General features: G+C 31.8%; 1 protein-coding gene across 1 annotated transcript in view; it reads left to right on the top strand.

Annotated features, from left to right (window-relative positions):
- The window catches only part of LOC123708221, a 65,747-nt gene that overhangs the window by 35,879 nt on the left and 11,273 nt on the right, over positions 1-18,595 (top strand). Inside the window, exon 3 of the mRNA XM_045658810.1 lies at positions 11,162-11,193. The gene's annotated coding sequence lies outside the window, so the exon portion shown is untranslated. The remainder of the gene's footprint in view (positions 1-11,161; positions 11,194-18,595) is intronic.

The following is an 18,595-nucleotide window of genomic DNA, read 5'->3' as shown; positions in this document are numbered from 1 at the left end:
CTAAACAAGCAAATTACTAATAAGATAGTAATCGAAGATACGTCTACAACTATTAATGTTACTATTAGTAGCTATCCTAAAGTTTAGTCTTTTTATCACAACTCGCTTCAAACTAGCCTTTTATTCCTGGAATAAAAATAATCTTGGACTTTTTGCTTATTGTAACTAGCCGCTGATATGTGTATTTTTAAACACTGCATCATGTCTCGGTGAAGTTAGATCGTTTTTTTTGAGACGGTAATTTATGGTACTAGACAGGTAATCCTATTATTTTCACGAGTTATCTGATGGTGAATCTATACAATATATTTCAAAGATGAGTTTGTTTCGATCAAAATTTATCGAAATTGGTGATCATATTTATGGAAAATGGATAAAGTCTGTTTAGTGTTTGTAAGTAATTTGATATCTTGATAAAGGAAGAAATCTGGTTTGACAACACATAACTTTGCAAGGACTTATTCGAATAATAAAGTTATTAATAAATTAATGAAGTCCTGGAAGGAATTTAAATATAAAATTATGAGCCACGCGCGATTATCTTAAAATAAATGTAATAAAAACGTTATAGTAGCGTAAAGCGGGCAACCCTATCGAAGGCCGTGCAAAGGCCGGTTAGTGACCTGGCAACAATATTTATAGTGACACGTCATAAAGGCGTGGCTTAAAGACGGGAATCGGATACGATAATTGAAATATCGTGAGATTTACTTCAAATGGATCTTTTTCAACCTTTTGAAAATATTACTTTAGAGTGTTTATTGAACATATAGAAGGCTATACCTAATAATTCGTTAATAATGAAAATTATACTAGTAGCTACTTTACCCCGTCAATAATTGCAAATTCATACTGAAGCGATACAACTGTCTCTCTGGTATGAGAGATTCGCAAATAGTTTTCTGGATTTCGTACTGCTTGGTTTAAATTCCAGAGATTTTACTAGAATTATTGGTAAGATAGATTGAGTTTTCTATTTAATGTAAAATTAAAAATGCTAATTTGTAATCCATCTGCTTTGTGTAGGCCGTCAAATGAGATGTATTAAAAAGTTTCTTAGCTATCTAAAGAGTATATGTTTTAAATCCAACATTGTTGCGTGTTTTCTGAGGGTATTAGCATTAGTTGCCAGTTGTCAAGCTAATTCTCCATGCTGGTCGTCAGGCGCAGTTAATTGATAGGGCAACCCACACACAATAGAAAATCTTAAAGTGTAACGGTATGAGTAACAACTCGTAGCTGCCGTTGGAAACTAATTTTGTCCACAAATTAATCTTATTTTATATTAATTTTCTTAACTATCTAAATATTAATATTTTATCACAACTATCTTTACCTGATAAAATAGGAACTATAACTATTATTTTATTTGGTGTGTTGTTTATTTAAAATTTAAGCCAATGGAAACTTGTATACTTCATGGGACAGCATTATTTAATTAATATAATAGCTTAGTTAAACTATTAACACAGTATTGTATCAAATCACATTTAGATTGTCTGAAAGCTCTGCCGCGTTAACTTTATAGAAAGCATTATTATTTACAGACAACTCTTTTTCCATCGTCGTCGTGACTAAATGAGTCTCTAGAGTATTCAAATATTATTTTATTTAATAATTAATTATTAAAAACTCAATTAAAGGGAATATTATGTGCCTAACTGTAACAATCTGTCGCTGACAAAAGAATCACCTATTGTGCATTGCTTATAATTTTATTACGATTATAAATGCTTTAATGCTGCAGATTGAACACATTTTGTAAGAATAGAACTTTCAAATGTCTTCAATCCGTTTATTAATTTCTTATTATTTTTGTACGTGGAACTTTGTACAACTGAGGAGAATATATTTACTGGCACAAGCAAAATAATTAATATTTAAAATGTATGTCTTGTATCGAGGAACAATATCAAATATGTTTTACAATTATCTCGTAATTTCCAAAGCAATACGTATATAAGAGAGGTTATACTCGTATTTTAAATTGACCATTTATTATTTGACTTAAAACGGGACATTGGTATAGTAATTTAGGTCAAATAATAAGTAGTCAATGAAAAATAAACACAAAGTTATATATTTAGAAAAAGTTAGTTGGCTTTAAAGTTACGAATCACAAACGCGGTTACGAATCACAAATGGTACAATTTGGTCCCACAGTTCATTTCGGAGACACCAGGACTCGCAATTGAAAAAAGGGACATTCTCATTCAAAATGGAACGTCTGGTCTCGTTAGTTATATACTGTCTCTTTATTTGCACGTTTGTCGTAAGAGTGACATATACTTCATCCATTTGGTCCAAGCGAGAAAGAGAAAGAATGATAACCAAACACACATTTATAATCCAGGAAACGCATTTTCCAATAACATGCCAACATTTAGTGGTTTGTTTAATGTGATTCCTAATAGATAGCCTTGTATTATTTGATTAATAGTACTAGAAGCTGCGCAGTGCCATTTCACGTAAATCTTCGTCTCAGAAAGGCAATTATAAGATGTTTGATATGAATACATGAATTTTAAGTGTTGCTTGGGTGATTGATAACTTCATATAATTGGTATTAGAATTTTGTTGAGTATGCATAATTTAAATATGTATATTATGATGGCGGCGCCTTTTAAATATTTTGTTTTAGGCATATTTTTCGAATAAAATGAATATAAATGCAAATTTATTACGCGATGTTCATGCTTCACACCACGTTGGCAAGACACAATATGGTATTAGTTATAACATTTAAATATAAATACAATTTTGGTTTGCCTTATAGGTATAAGGAGGACTACCTGGGAAGTTGAACCTATTCGATTGTTTTTTTAACAATATTTATCAAAACAATTTTATTCCAGACTACTTGTTTACTTGATCAGATCTGTCAATATTTAATTTGTCACTTATAATGCGGGTAAAACAAATTTGTATTCCCATTTGTCTACAACTGGTCATCATAATCAGCACAAACGATTACCTCTTAACAACGACTTTGACTACGACTTAATTTTGAAATGTATTTTAAAAATATATATTTTTTTAATGAAGCTGCTATTAAAATGTAATAGGTTTTTTGTCGACGGTCAGATACTGAGGACTCACTTCGTCAGACGCAGACTATAATGACAATAAACTAAACAGGCTGCCTAACATCTTCCCGCTCACCGCCCAAAATTAAAAAAAAACGGTTAAAGGAGTGACTTTTTACACAAAGTTGGAGATACTACTGAGACCTAACATGAACATACACATTACACTCACTCATACACTCACGACAGTTTTGCGTCGCGTATGCTGTTAAATATTAGGAAAAGAATTTGATACAAACATTTTAAAAAAATATATGAGCTGGGAACTCACAGATATTATTTTACTTATAAAAGGGTTTTTTGTTACACATTGTAATGCATATCTACTTATAATGAATAAACATGTTTTTATTTGAAATTATGGTCTACGTCTATTTAATAGATTTGAGATACGCTGATTCCTGAACACGAAGCCTGGTGATGGATGGTAGACTGGTTGAGTTGAAGAATTAGGTTATCTAATGAGTTAATAGCTTTCGATTTGAATACTAGCTGGTAGGTGTTTTGAGATTAACTCCTGTCTGGTTTGGCTGGCAACAATTCTATTTGTAGAGAAGTTACTGAAAATTTATTATCATGAGCAAGCGTCAATTAAGAGTCTTTTTTAATTAACTCAGCCATATAATCGAAATACGTATTTTAAATCGTTTTTGTCCTTCTGGCGTTGAAATAGTTATGATATAATTTATGGAGTTGAATAGTTTATGGATAAAATTTTACATACACCGTGTGTTACCGTATAAAATACGAATGTCAAAGAAACATTTTTATATGTTTGGGCTAAAGTAACCTTAAAATGGACAAAATAAACGCAATTATTTATTAGTTAGTCAGTATGTTCAGATTAATGATGCATTCCATTAAGAATGCGTTTGTAAACGTGGCGTTAAGTAAAATACAACATAGTGTTGTGCTGCTCCAAGTGCCGGATTGGCAAAGGGTTGCACGCGATCGGCAATGTTGGAGTTCTCTAGTTTCGGAGGCCAGGCTGCGCCAGCGGAATAAGTTATGTAGATAAAATGTCAATAGTATACTAAAAGACGATCGACAAAGTTGAAAAATAACAGCGTATTATAATCCCATTTTCAATGATAAGGTAACTTCAAGCTAAAATGCTGTTTAATAAATAATTTTTCTTTAGTCAAAAGATGAAAGTGTTATGACCCGGACATTATTTCGCCAGGTACCCCAGGCTGTGCGTTGACATCGAGCCCTCAACGGCAAAGATTTAAAGTCAAGATTATGTCAAATCCAATACAGATACCGGCAAGCTTCTGGAGCATTAAACAAGGGAGTGTCAACTGATTAACCAATCACGCGCTCGACACGTCACTCACTATTTCGCCGCCGCGCAACTCCGCCTGCCGCCCCGAGATACTTAAAAATCACTTCTGCGCAGGCAAGGACATTTTTTCAAGATGTTTGTCGGTATTTATACGTTATTGACATACGGGAGTCATACTTAGCGCTTAGCATGACTCTGAATCTTATCATACCACCCTTTCGTTGAAACTGACCTTCTCTACATTGTATCACGTTAAACTGGCACTTCGTGCGGCTACTGTAATCGTAACAAGATCATTCAGTCGGAGTTAATGAATTCTTTAATGATTTTGCCTATTCACGAACTTGGCATTAAGGGAGTGTTTCAACTTAATTAGCTCTGCGATTTCATCAAAATTCGTATATTCCTAAATCGTTTAGGTTGTTTTGTCGTAGGAATAGTTATGGAAGCAATTCTATATGAACAGTGTGTTCCTGTAAGAAATATGAATATTAAACTTACATTTCATTATTATGTTTGAGCCAAATTCCTTTATACGTACCAAATAACGCAGTTGTTAGTGTAATTAATATTATATAACTTATAGAGCATTAAGCAAGAGCTTACTGCTCTCTGGCACAGTGGCTTAAGTTTGCTATCCCAACGGAATCCTTCTGTTAGCACTAGTTCCTACGGTGAAGGTAAAGATCGTAAGGAAACCGGCATGACTGAAAGCCAAATATCGACCACATGAGTCAGATACAGAAGTTAGGTAGGCCATAAGCATAATTGTCTCTAAAATAAAATATATCAAAGATGGATGCAATCCGAGGTCCATTTAATGCTACAAGCCTGGATTATTATTAATCAAGAAAATGAACTACCTCTTTTACTAATGCTACTTTAGTGTTGCATTGAAAAATAATGTGATTATTTTATAACCAATTAAAGTTTATTGTGAAGGAATAAGAAAAACTGTAAAAAATACATTATACACTTTCTATGCGATGTATCTTTCAGTCCATTTCATTTAAAATGAGATTAACTCATGTTAAAATCCATAAAACGAGTGCCAGTTATAATTTTTACGGCAGTCTTCACTTGCAAGGCAATTTAGTGAAGCACTCTCCAACTCTTATTAGAAACTGTAAAGTCATCATTAGTTTTATTACTTAATTAACATTTTATTCGTTTTAATATTTTTATCTACACATAATATAAGTCTCTCGAGAGTGATCGGTTGTTTTCATGGTGGAGTTAAGTAAGAGGAAATAACGAAAATATGCTTTTTGCGTTCATTTATGGACATTATCCATAAGATCTTTCTGTGTGTATAAAAAAGTAAAAGATAAAGTTAAGGTCCACAGAAACGTTATTTTCACTCTGTGACAGTTGACGTTGACAGCAGAGATCTTTTTCATGTCATTATCACACGTGTATATCCTATTTCTTATATCATTCTTACGTGTTTCATTGTCCTTGTTTTAACATGATATTTAAAAGCATAAATTAAATAATAAAAGGAAGTGACTTAAGACAAAATCACTTTAAGACTGTCGTGACGCACTAATTTGTATGCGTTGCTTTTTCGCAACAATGCAAAAGAGGTTCGCGTCCCTGGTGCCAGTGCAGGAAATCATAGTGAGTAATTATGCCAGTGCAGGATCGAGCCCCATAAGCAATAATGGTAGAGTAAAAATATCTTTATAGCAGAAAGCAGAGTTTTACCTCAAATACAGGTAGAAACTAAAGATACAGTTTTTTTATAATTACCTCCGATCATAGGTGCTACGTTACTGATTAACCATTTTTAAATACAGTTTAAATATGATTGTGCAAAAAAAATATGACGATCCATCTTCCGCATATGGTATGGAAATGGAATATGGTTGATGGTATTATTGACTCTATAATCTCGAGAGAATTTCATTTATGTATGGAAAAGGGTGAGAAACACAAACAAACATAAAAATATGCTGTTCCAGGCAACCACTGTGAGTAAAGAAAAAAAAAATTAAATGTTAGGGTAAATTTTTTTAATTGCATAATTTATTATCCCACCCCAGTGCCATTCATATGCTGTTAATAAGGAATTTCGCCTTAGCAATATTTTTGTAAATGTTACTATTTTTAATAATTATGTATAATAAATATCTGTTCTTCTTTAAGAAACAAAAAATCGGTCATCGGAATTATTTTAAAATCTTTTACATTAAACGCTATTTCTTTTCAATGCGAACTAAGTCAATAAAATAAAGGATTTAATAACTTCCTACTCAGTTATATTAACTTAATTTACACGCACGAAATTCGTTTTGAATTGAATAAAAATTTTCCTTATTGAGTAAAATATATCGCGTAACTGTCCAGCGAATAAATATTTGATAAAGATCATTCCTATATTTACCGTATTTGACACAAAGGTGAAATTCGAAAGTCCTTAATCGATCCATTTGTCAAGATGAAATTAATCTTAAATAATGTGCCATTGTTAAGAAAGAAATGATACACCGTTTGCGTGGTAGACTTTAATTTTATGTTATCGACCCGTCAATTTTATTGTCCCAAATTATAATGTTCCATATTTAAATTATTTTAAATAAACATTCGAAATTTGATTTTTGACTCGTTGGCGCTTGGCGTTTTTAAATATGGAATGGTAATTTCTACATTCCACAGACAATCATAGACGCTTAGGTCATAGAGTATTCTCGTAAGGCTCCTAATCATCCATACTAATACCTTATATAATATTTAGTGAAAACGTAACGTTCCCTAAAGACGTTTCTTTAGAAAGTAAATGTTACTTTATGTGAAATTATTATCATATAATCATTCTATAAATTAGTTAAAAATATAACCTTTTTCGTAAGTATTTTTTTAAATATTAAACGAGGATTAAACCGAAGGTAATTGTTAAATAAATTCTACAGTCGTATCGAAATGTATTAAAAATAAATTTTCTTGACAAACTTGGACTTTTATGACTTAAGACAATTTTATGGGAAAACTTAAAATTTTATGCGTAATGCAGCTTATATGTGAAAGGTTAATCACAATTATTACAGAACCATAGACAGTAAGACAAGGATTTATAGAAGAAATTAATATATTTCAACAATTTTGAATTTATGCTTAATTATGATTATTACAATATCATTAACGAGCCATATTTTCATTGTAACTCTATAAATAATAATTAAATACCAAAATTCTTGTAAGACTTTTCTTTTGACAGTAGTAATTACAAGAATTGATTTGTGTTAAAACATTGATAAACAGTAATTGTCGCTTATGACAGTTCTCTTCTAAGATACATATGATATAACGCACGTTTAAGATTCGAGACGTGACCGTTAAATCATTGAAAACAGTAAAAGCGTAGTAAATCATTACATGAACACTTATGGGTTCCGTATATATTTACGATGTCTAAAGTTTTTATATCTTTCGTGTTCCAATTGTTATATTTTAAATTAGAGAGTGGGGGTTAGTCGAGTTGGGAAGGTGAGTCGAGCCCACAGCCCTGCTAGGACCAGAGAACATCGTAACGTTCCGACCACCTCGCTATTATTTCTTGCACAAGCTGACATGCGAATATTATAATAATTGTTTTATTTTATCATCCTTTTTGCCCCGTTTGGCGTATAAACTTAATAACATTCTTGACGACGACATTATTTAATTCAGAAAATGAAACAGCCAAAAAGGCCAACGTTACTCACATCTTTCTTCTTCTTCTTCTTCTAACTTCACATCAGACTTTTCAAGGACCTCAAAGTTGTTCGTAATTGGTCGCAAGAAACACGAGATATATTGCGATGGCGGAAGATACCTGCGGAAGCTAAGGCCCACAGGGGGCTGATGATAATATTATTATTAAGCCTTTATTGCTGACACCCAGTATAATACATTAACACTTATTTCACTTATTTAAGTTACATAAAAAAACGTAATTCTAATACATAAATAAAACTTAATCTAATACAGCACTTGACCCGTTTTGGGTAATCAGCGTGTCCTGTGACATCTTCCAGGCCTATGATAATAATAAACCAAATACAAATATAATTTTTCTTTGGCAATTTATTAATTTAAACCAAACAGTTTTTTTATAAAGAAAGTGAACTGTGAACATTTGTATTTTCTCAAAGAACCAAGTAGTAGTTACACAATCACATTTGATTGAGTCAGCTCGTGCCGTTAATTGTTAACCGTTTAATTGCATTAGGTGGTATTCAACTGTAATTTGCCTGATTGCATTTACCATTGTAATTGCTAATTTTTATTACAAAGGTGTAATGGAGCTGACACCTTGCATTTTACAATTTCAAGTATTTACATAAGTACTACTGTTTTAAATAAAACTTTAAAGTCACGCAATTTATTACATTATTTACATAACTTGACGTTTCAAGACTGCCACAGGGTGAGAGATAACTATTTATTGATGCGAGTCTAATGTCAACGTCAAATGATGTCTAGAATCCGCGGGTACAAACCTAAACGACTAGAATCTTTGGGGCGGCCAGTCTGTGGTTACAAGGGTCGAGGATCTTCTCTTAATGTTGAAGAAAGAATACACATCCCGCATGCGCGGTAATATTTGCAATATTCTATTTTTAAATAAGAAAAAAATATTTTTGTAACTTTTTGTTTATCAGTTTTAATGTATTATCAATAAAGTGGATTACTGAATATAGATTTTTTTTGATAGTTTTCATATTTGGTGTATCAAGTAGAAGAAGACGAGCTCGAAGAATCATGCTGCTTATCTGTCAGGGAGATGCTGTTTTGTCAGAATTGTTTATTTTTTTATACAACAGGGGGCCTACCTTCTGCACATAGGGCAGAAGGCACACCTGATGTTACGTGATACCGCTCGCAAGTGCGTCGCCGGTCTTTTAATAATTGATACGCTCTTTCCTTGAAACATAAGCCTTAGTCGAATTGGTTCGGAAATACCTACTAGTGGCCAGCCTTTTCTCAGCAGTGGTGAAGCGCGGCAAAAACTACCTTAAAAAACGTACAGTTATGGATTGACGGACGTGGAGGTGATACGGGTGGAATTGCTTATTCTGGCTTAACGTTCGCTGATAAATTTCAGGTGCAAGTATCAACTCCTCTGAACACTTTCCATGGTAAATACGGTACAAGATGCAGTGACTACTTCTCTATTTTGAAAGTATAACAAATTCAACATAGTATTTGCCGCATAAAGCAGGTTTATGGCTCTCATTTAAGTCCAAGTTAGGCACTGTATGTGAATAAGATTTGCCAAAAATTATCTCGATTAGACATATAATTCTAAACTTATATCAGGTATATTTAATTGTAGTAAAAAAAAGATTATGTCAACTACACGGTCTAAGTTATTCGTAGGCATATAAAAACTTAATTTACACTATCGTAATATATTTATCTTGTTATGAAAACGGTTATTAGCTGTTAAAGTCACTAGGCATAGTTAACAAAAACACTTACCTGATAAGAAAATTCTATAAAAATTGTTTCCGGTATATAGCTAATGTATGTGCGTGCGAACATTCTTCAATCATGTTTATTACTTGAGACGCGGTTTTGTAGTAATATAAGAATCCTGCTTTTATTTAGCGATATATTTTATAAATAAATAGACTATTTTTTAAAATAACTGTTCAATTGGGAGCCGTAGTTCCCGAGATTATTACGTTGAATCAAACTCTTCAGCTTTAAAATTAGTACAGAAACCGGCATGCATGTGACAGGCTACAGGACGGGAGAATGACGTGTCGATCGCGTGATTGGCAAATCAGAATAACGTAGATACAACGTAAATCTTGAAGCGTAAAGTTAACTATTTCGCTAATCGCGAGCTTAAAAAAAAATCAATGACGCTACAACCTTTTTAGGTCTGTACCTCAGGTTTCTATATTTGTTTATGATAATTTGTTAATCGAATAGGCAAGTAGGTGATTAGCGTTCTGTGCCTAACGCACTCCGTCGACTTTTTGGGTCTAACGCAAGCCGGTTTTCAAGATGTTTTCTTCACCGTTCGAGCTAATGTTAAATGCACACATAGAAAGAAATCCATTGGTGCACAGCCGGGGATCGAACCTACGACTTTAGGGATGAGAGTCGCACGCTGAAGCCACTAGGCCGACACTTACTTTACATATTAAAATACAAGAAAATATTGTTTATTTAAGATATGGTATTAAAAACAACTGAAGTTCTAGATGAATTATGTAATTGATTATCTACAGTTTATATTAGTTAATAAAAAAATCACGATTTACATCTAAAATTGATTGATATATTATTCTACTTTTTATCGTAGGCTACTTAGCATTTTAAAGAGATGTTTAATATGATAAATGTAAGGTTTGATTAATTGTTCATTGACCTGGAGTTTTTCGCGATGAGACATCTACATCCATACTATCACTATGACTGACTAAAAGATCTACAGCAATTATAATGATTATTTATTAGGACACAAATATACTCAATACATGATAATTACAACATGTATCAGAAATAATGGTTATATAAAAATATTAAATGACTGATAACTTCTTTATAATACAAAGAAATCTTAAATGATTAAACAGTCGACCTATATATATGTCGCCGAATACAGTAGATGAAATAATCGTTATGTATAATAACTTAAATTCCAACTATACAAAACCAAAACTACACAATTTTTAACTACGACACAGTTAGGGAAGTATCTTGAAAAATGATTATTCAATATGTTGAAAGAATGCCTTCGACATTTCATTCGTTTTAACTAATTCATTAATACTTGTTAATATTTTTCTTCCAGATCATACTTCATTGGAAGCCCAGCCATATAAGGTAAGATTGAGGAAGTAGGCTATTTCATGGAAGAGAAAACAAGTATTGATAACGGAGATGTTATGAGCTAATAAGCTTGCATTCATGGATCTGTCAGCTATAGTTTTTGTATGCAAACAAACTTTTTACATTCGTTTTCCTATTTCTTAAAAAGTGTATTCAAATTAGGTAGGTTATCGTGACTCGGTGATTTTTTATTGTGAAAAGGTCTGTTAAATTCACTTTCTATGAAAACCTACAGCAATAACGATTGGTAACTGTCCTGTTTCATCTTATACTTGAAGGATACTTTAAAATTAAAGCTTATCATACATGCGCTTTTTTTATTAAACAATTATTTGTTAATTTTCTTTATTCACAGAAATGCATACACTATCTTTACAATACTAAGCCAATACGATAATGTCAAACAAATATTATATTAAATATAATACACAATATCGCTACTCTGAACATATAAAGATTTCGATAGTGTAGTAGTAGGCAGCATTAAGTAATGCCTTTGTTGCCGCGGATCTGTGCAACAGATTGGTTCTGGCCTAGGTATCGCAAACAACCTTGCCCTCGCCGTCGCACATATACCTTAGGTACAGAAGCCAAGTTCTTAAAGAACACTTGGATTGCTCACCAAATCTCGTAGGAGTTTAAGTAGAGAGTAGGCCAACTGAAAGTCCCTTCTTGTTTTACACACACATGGTAGCAAGCACAGCACACGTTCTAACACTGATATTTATGTCTGTATGTCTATTATAAATATTCTGTTATAAATAACTCCATGTAGAACAAAAGATGTCGAATTGTCGTTACGCTTTATTCAAAGTTCCACTTGCCAAGATTTTTCAGTGGTATACTTTGTTTAATAATTTACACAATACAAATGAGATTTATAAGAAAGTAGTTTTATACACATGTTCGAAAAATGACCATTTAGTTATTACATAATTTATTACTTTTATACCTAGGGTTGTCCAATCCAAATTTTGTCGTAATATTTCAATAAGTAACGAAAGTCCAGATTTAGTTTAAACAATATTATCTGTAATAAATAAGAAGTTCTGGTAGCCCTAATTAATAATATTTTTGTTTATGGCCTGGCAACGAGACCAGGAATGTTTTATTTTGTTTTTGTCAACCTGCCCGAGGTACTAATGTTCATTTATATTCAATCTCGTGAATTTTAATATTATGTTAAACTAGTCTATGAAAGATGGTCCGATTTTGACATTAGAATAAAATATGGTTCACAATTTGTCGTTACAGAAAGTGATTTAATAATTTATTGAGAACCAAAGACAACAAAAGAACACAACATCTGAACACCTACTATTACACTGATACATACAATCAAATTAAATCTTACGGATAGTAAATGCGCATTTTCGGAAATTGCAATTTCTTCTTCAACTTTTAAATTTCGAATCGGTCTCAATCATCCTTTGATTTTGATTATCTATTTTTATTACTATCATTAAAGACAAGAATATTAGTCCAACGCTGATGTCACAAGTTTGGAACAACGTTTTACTTTCCGTATTAAATATTATAGGAATCAAAATTAGGCAGTAAGATACGAATAAGTTTTATTTATTTACACTTCGTAGTGTACAATATAAAAAAAATTGAACATAATTAAATAAAAGGGAGGACAACTGGCGGCATTATCGCTTTCCATCGATCTGTTCCAGGCAACCACTATGAGTAAAGAAAAAATAAATAAATAAAATGTATTAAATTACATGATGGCTGACGCACAAACCGTGCAGGCCAAGAAAGGGAAAAAAATTACATAAGATAGGCAATATGTTCCTATTTAAATGTAAATTGGATTATTTTCTTCAACTTTCAAATTTCGAATCGGCCTCAATCACCCTTTCATTTTGTTAATCTATTACCAGCGAAAATATCTACCACTAAACACGAATATAGGTATATTTCCTGCAATATCAGAGTTTATAAATCTATGCAATATTTTTACGGAACCCTCCATTTGAAATTACCGCTGTGGTTTTACTATTGAGTGTCGGTGACCCTAATTTGTATGTCCGATTACTTTCATCACGTTCACAATCTGGTTAAAATAAAAATGCGGTCTGTGGTTTACTTAAGATGACATAATGAGTCTTATTAACTCGATCATTTTGTTATGAAAGAGATAAATTTTGGCTTTCACTTAACAATTAGTGTTTCATTTATTGGAATAGAGAGTAAAGGTAATTGTGAAACATTCTAACCGTTCTAGACAATTCAATTCCAATTTTTATGTTTCATTTGGGAATGAAACATTTTATTATATCTATGAAAATGAAATGTACACGGACCATTTTCTTAACGTTGCTAAACCAGTTCAGAAAAAAAGCATTATGATTGTTATCAAACGATTTTTCAAATAAGAGTCTTCTAAACTTAATCCTAGTGCGGACTCCAGCAAACATCACTGAAATATCCGTTCTTTTTTAAAATTTAAAATTTTTCTAAATTATATTTTATGCATCTGCAATTATTCAAGTATCTAGCTAATTGTATAATAACAATTGTTAGCTATTAAATTACTATAAAAAACTTTCCCAGAATTCCTTTTTCCGAGAGTAATAAGTAGTATAAAGAATCTTTAAGGATTTAATAACAAAAAATTTAGTATGATAATTTAATGATTCCCAACTCCCCATTAATATATTCCGCCGCACTAATAGTTTCCACTACTCTTGGCTTCTATTTTTAGCATGTTTACGAATGCAAATGTATTACGAACATCGTTTCTTCATGCCTCTTTTAACCCACAAGTCACGGTAAAGGTCACGTAAGGAGCGAGTTGTAGAGAAATCAGTCGGCATTCAACATTCCAAGGTATATCTGGTTCTATAGTGCATAGTAATATTGTAAAAACCAGCGTAAACAAAAAAGCTTTATATACGTAATGAAACAACATAACAGAGCCTATGAAAGGTCCTTGCATGATCACAGTCATGGATTCTACGTTAAATAAACAAATTACACTACCGTGACCGAATTCCAAACATAACTGTGTTACATAGTCCAACTTTAAACGATACAGTTAAATACATTTACATAGTATTTAAACTCATTTCGAAGCTCAATAGTTAATGTGCATATTCAATAACACTAGACAAATAGCAGTTACATTTAACTAACTAATTAACACAGTTTGCTATTGTTTAACGGATTGTTATTGGCAATTCAATAATTAGCTATTCAATCATGTGTCTAATGAGTAAAACGCGAAAGTTTAATGTATGTTTGTAAGTGTTTTACGAAAATAAAATCAAATTTATACGTGTAGGTGCCAGTTCTCAAATCAAGTGGATCGGACGAGAAGAAGTTTTTTTTCTAAATATTTGTATACTTGCTATCATTACTTCATGCTCTTCATCATTGTATATAGTCAATGTAGGACTAGTAGTTGGGTTGACTACTCAGTACTGTCACAATGTCAGATGTTTTTTCACCGGTTCTAGTTGCCAGTTTACAAGCAATTTCTTGACTGTCACAGATGACACATACGAATAGTATTTTCTAATCCGTCTTAATCATCTAAAGTTTTATATATGAACCTGTAACAAACTGGGGGCTTAGTCAAAAATAAAATTTGTCGTTACGAACTGTCATTTTCATACATTTAGTTTTCGACTTACACATAGTCATCTTATCTAAACCCCCTAGACCAGTAACCAGTTAGCATTAAATACATATTAGTTTGTTGCTTAGCGACCTAACCAATCACCACAGATTATAACATCACTATTTACGATACCTATGTCCAAAATTTAATCAATCCGATTGTGGGTTCTTAAACTTGGATTTATTATAATTTACTTAAATTCAAACGCTTATAAAAATCTTGTAACCAAATCATCGTACTTAAACAACATATTCACCTTTAGTTAGATAGTAATTGGCGCCTGCAACGGAGCTTGAGATAATAGTAAGAAAATTAATGCGTTTTTACCGCTCTGCATCCATTAAAACTACCTATTGCCTGCTCATTATACAGCCTCATACCGAGTAATAAATCGACGCGGAAAGCATTAGTTTATATGAGACCACTGAATACATTTAATCTAAATTTATATGTAGGTATTGAACGTGTTTTTAATCTGTATTTCTGGGTCTCATAGTCATATACATTAAATTTGCCCTTGTGTTAAATATTAAAATTACGTTACGTATTTTTTTAAATCTGAAGTGCGTTTAACGGTTGTAAGCTTCATGAATATTTCAATATTTCAACATAATATTATTTAATTTCTTTATCTAAAAATTATTCTGAATACATTTCTAGTACAAACTAAAGTCAATGTTATCATAACGCTGGCGGCTACATTCCTTGTAATATACTCAACCGCTTCTTGGCTTATTATTGTGAGCAAGAGTTAATATAATTGCATATTTTTTGTATAATCGGTGTCTTGTCTCTGTCATCATTCGTCTATGCGTAAAGACTATATTTAAATTCCTTTGTCTATTTCGCACTCATATATTTTCCGATAAATTTTACATAAAATCTTTATCTTTTTTTATTCCTGGAGGTCAAGCAACTGGTAGTGACATATTGTATTGTTCTCAATTGTACGGACTCGGGCAATAGCTTGTGCTAGATTTTAGTTTACATAGTTCATTTCCAAACCACAGATAACGTTATATAGGGTTTAAAAATAGAAAAGTCCGAAACCACAGACTATTAACTCTAGCAGGTTAATGGTGCAAATAGACTGCGTAAGGGAAAGTCTCAGTAGTATTATATGCGGTTACGTGCCAACCAGTTTGTAACCCCAGATAGCTTTTAATATAATGAATAAACATAATTACGTTAAGAGCTTATGACGGTTATAATTTGTATATTGAAGCTGTACAACAACACAGTTGGACTAGTGGCTCAAGCGACTCTAAACTATGAATCACCATAGATGTTCGTTGAAGGCATCGTGAGGAAACCTGCATCTCTTAAAACTCGAATAACATACATGTATCACAAAAGGCTGATCAATTTGTCTTTAAAACATTCAAACGGATGCAAACTACGGCCATATAGGGTTGTAGCGCCACTGGATTTTTATTACAAGCCATCAACGCTACGGATACTATACAAAAACGTCGTAATCGATATGGCTGTCGTTATTGGATATTAGAGTCAAGGTAGATTAGATTACCAAATTGTTTCACCGGTTCAATCACATTATATTTTTAAAATACCACCTATTTGTGTATTTTCGTAGATTATTTAATTTGTTTCGCATATAAATAAATATTCCTATCGCAAAACAAATTTCTTTATTTAAACATTTCATTATATTACCATTTCTTGACTATCTATGTTTATACATATTACCAGTAATTATAATTATATTAATTAAATGTTTAAATAAGTTAAATTAATGTTTAAAAAAATTACATACATACAATACATAGAAGAAAATACTGCCCATTACAGATTTATGCGAAGTAAAAGTTATAGCAATAAATAATGATTACATAGTATTGCCTTTTATTTACATAACTTTTACACATTTAAAGAAGACACTTTTTTAATTGATTGAAACTATGTATTATATGAATAGAGTCATTTCTGCAAAAACCCGTCATCTTTTAGTCGATATCAACTCCGGGGAAATAAATACAGATAATATAACAGCTGTGATACTTTTTGACATTCAATACCTTTTGTCTTCAGTCACCGTGACCACGCACACTGTAAAGCACGCGAAACGTCGGATAAAAATTAAAATCATGTAAAATAATTATAAGTATAAACTTATAATAATAATACTTAGCTTCAATCCGTTAAAAAAGTGTTTTCTTTAAATAAGGATTACGTTATTAAATTATTGTTTAAATGAATCACATTGTTTGAACTTGGAAAACAATATTTGTATTTCATCAATTATTTAAGACCTTATTAAATCCCATAATTTAAATTATGATAGTAAAACGTAGAGAAGTAATTTATAGTTTATATACACAATATAATATTTTTTGACACTAAAATATTAAATGAAAAAGACTTCTAGTGTGGCTTGTAAATGGAGTAACTCATTTAATAGATTAACTGGTTTAATCCTGTAAAAAGCAGTGTTGGTAACCCTGAGGTAATTCACCAATACATTTTCTTTCTATAGCATTTTATAGTCTCAAGGTGAAAGGTCTTGGGGAACAGTCTCGAAACAAAATCTAAAACGTGTGTTAATAGGATTATCATCTCTTATCTATTTCAATATAGAGAGACAGGTACAGAAATCTAGTAGGTTGTAGCGCCACTCGATTTTATTTATTTTACTATCGTAAAGACGTCTTTATATAGTTTTATAAAAGAAACACAAATTCTAACTATTTTATGTATTACAAACACAATATACATCCAGTAATAATAATCCCAATTAATAAATTGTGTTCATAGTAAGTAGTTTGAAGCGCAAAAAAGTACCAAAATAGCGATAGTTAAGAGTCATTTAACATTATTACAAAATAATCCGTTACAATGTTATTAACGAGTGTGATCGAATTATTTTTTGTTGCATCTCAATGTGATAAAATTACATAGTTGAAATTATCGGCGTCCACATAATGCCAATTAAGAAGTCATTGATCTCTTCCATTAATAGTCAATTATTGTCCTAACTTGCAAGATATTTAATATAGAGTAGTTATAGTAGGCACTAGGGTCGTGAGAAGCTGGTAATGATATGGCGGAGGGATGGTAGAAAAGTAGAGTCGATCACCTACCCGTTAGTCTGACGAAATTAGACAATTTTGGATTTCAACATGGCTCTCCCTGCCCTGAGATAAGCGGAGGATAGAGTATTGGAGGCAGCAAAGTGACGTATCTGTTAGGGCTTTTTAAGACAGGCACGCCTTTCTGAAACGAAGACTACGAAGAAGATGAAGTAGGTTCTAGGTAGGTGGTAATATTAATAGGAGGAATTTAAAAAAAGGTTTTTGAATGGATAACATAAAACCATAACATTCTTTTCATTCAATAGTAGTTTTAAATAGTATTACTATTATATTATTACTAAACTACTACACATAAAAATATTCAATTCTGATTTGTTAAAATTTCGACGCGTAATGAAGATGGTAATCCGCATGCCACTTAGGACATTACTAGTACGCCATATCAAAGTAAATTAACATGAAAACATGTACAGACAATATAAGAACTAACTTGTAAAACATCAACGTTAGAGTCTTCATTTTTTTTCTTTTTTTCCTAGACATGGAATTGTTAGTGTAATTATGTATTTATGGGTTTATTCTTATAATTAATTGATACATAGTAAGGCGCTTCCTTTGAACTTTTCTTATAATTAAATACAGGGAGCTAATGATGGTATTGGAACTCGATGTATTTATTGCTGATCGTTATCAAATAATTTGTTAAACAATTTTG

The sequence above is a fragment of the Pieris brassicae genome, chromosome 4, assembly GCF_905147105.1.
Source record: "Pieris brassicae chromosome 4, ilPieBrab1.1, whole genome shotgun sequence".
Lineage (NCBI taxonomy): Eukaryota > Metazoa > Arthropoda > Insecta > Lepidoptera > Pieridae > Pieris > Pieris brassicae.
The sequence above is the reverse complement of the archived record's forward strand: the minus strand, read 5'-3'. Positions and strand labels throughout refer to the sequence as shown.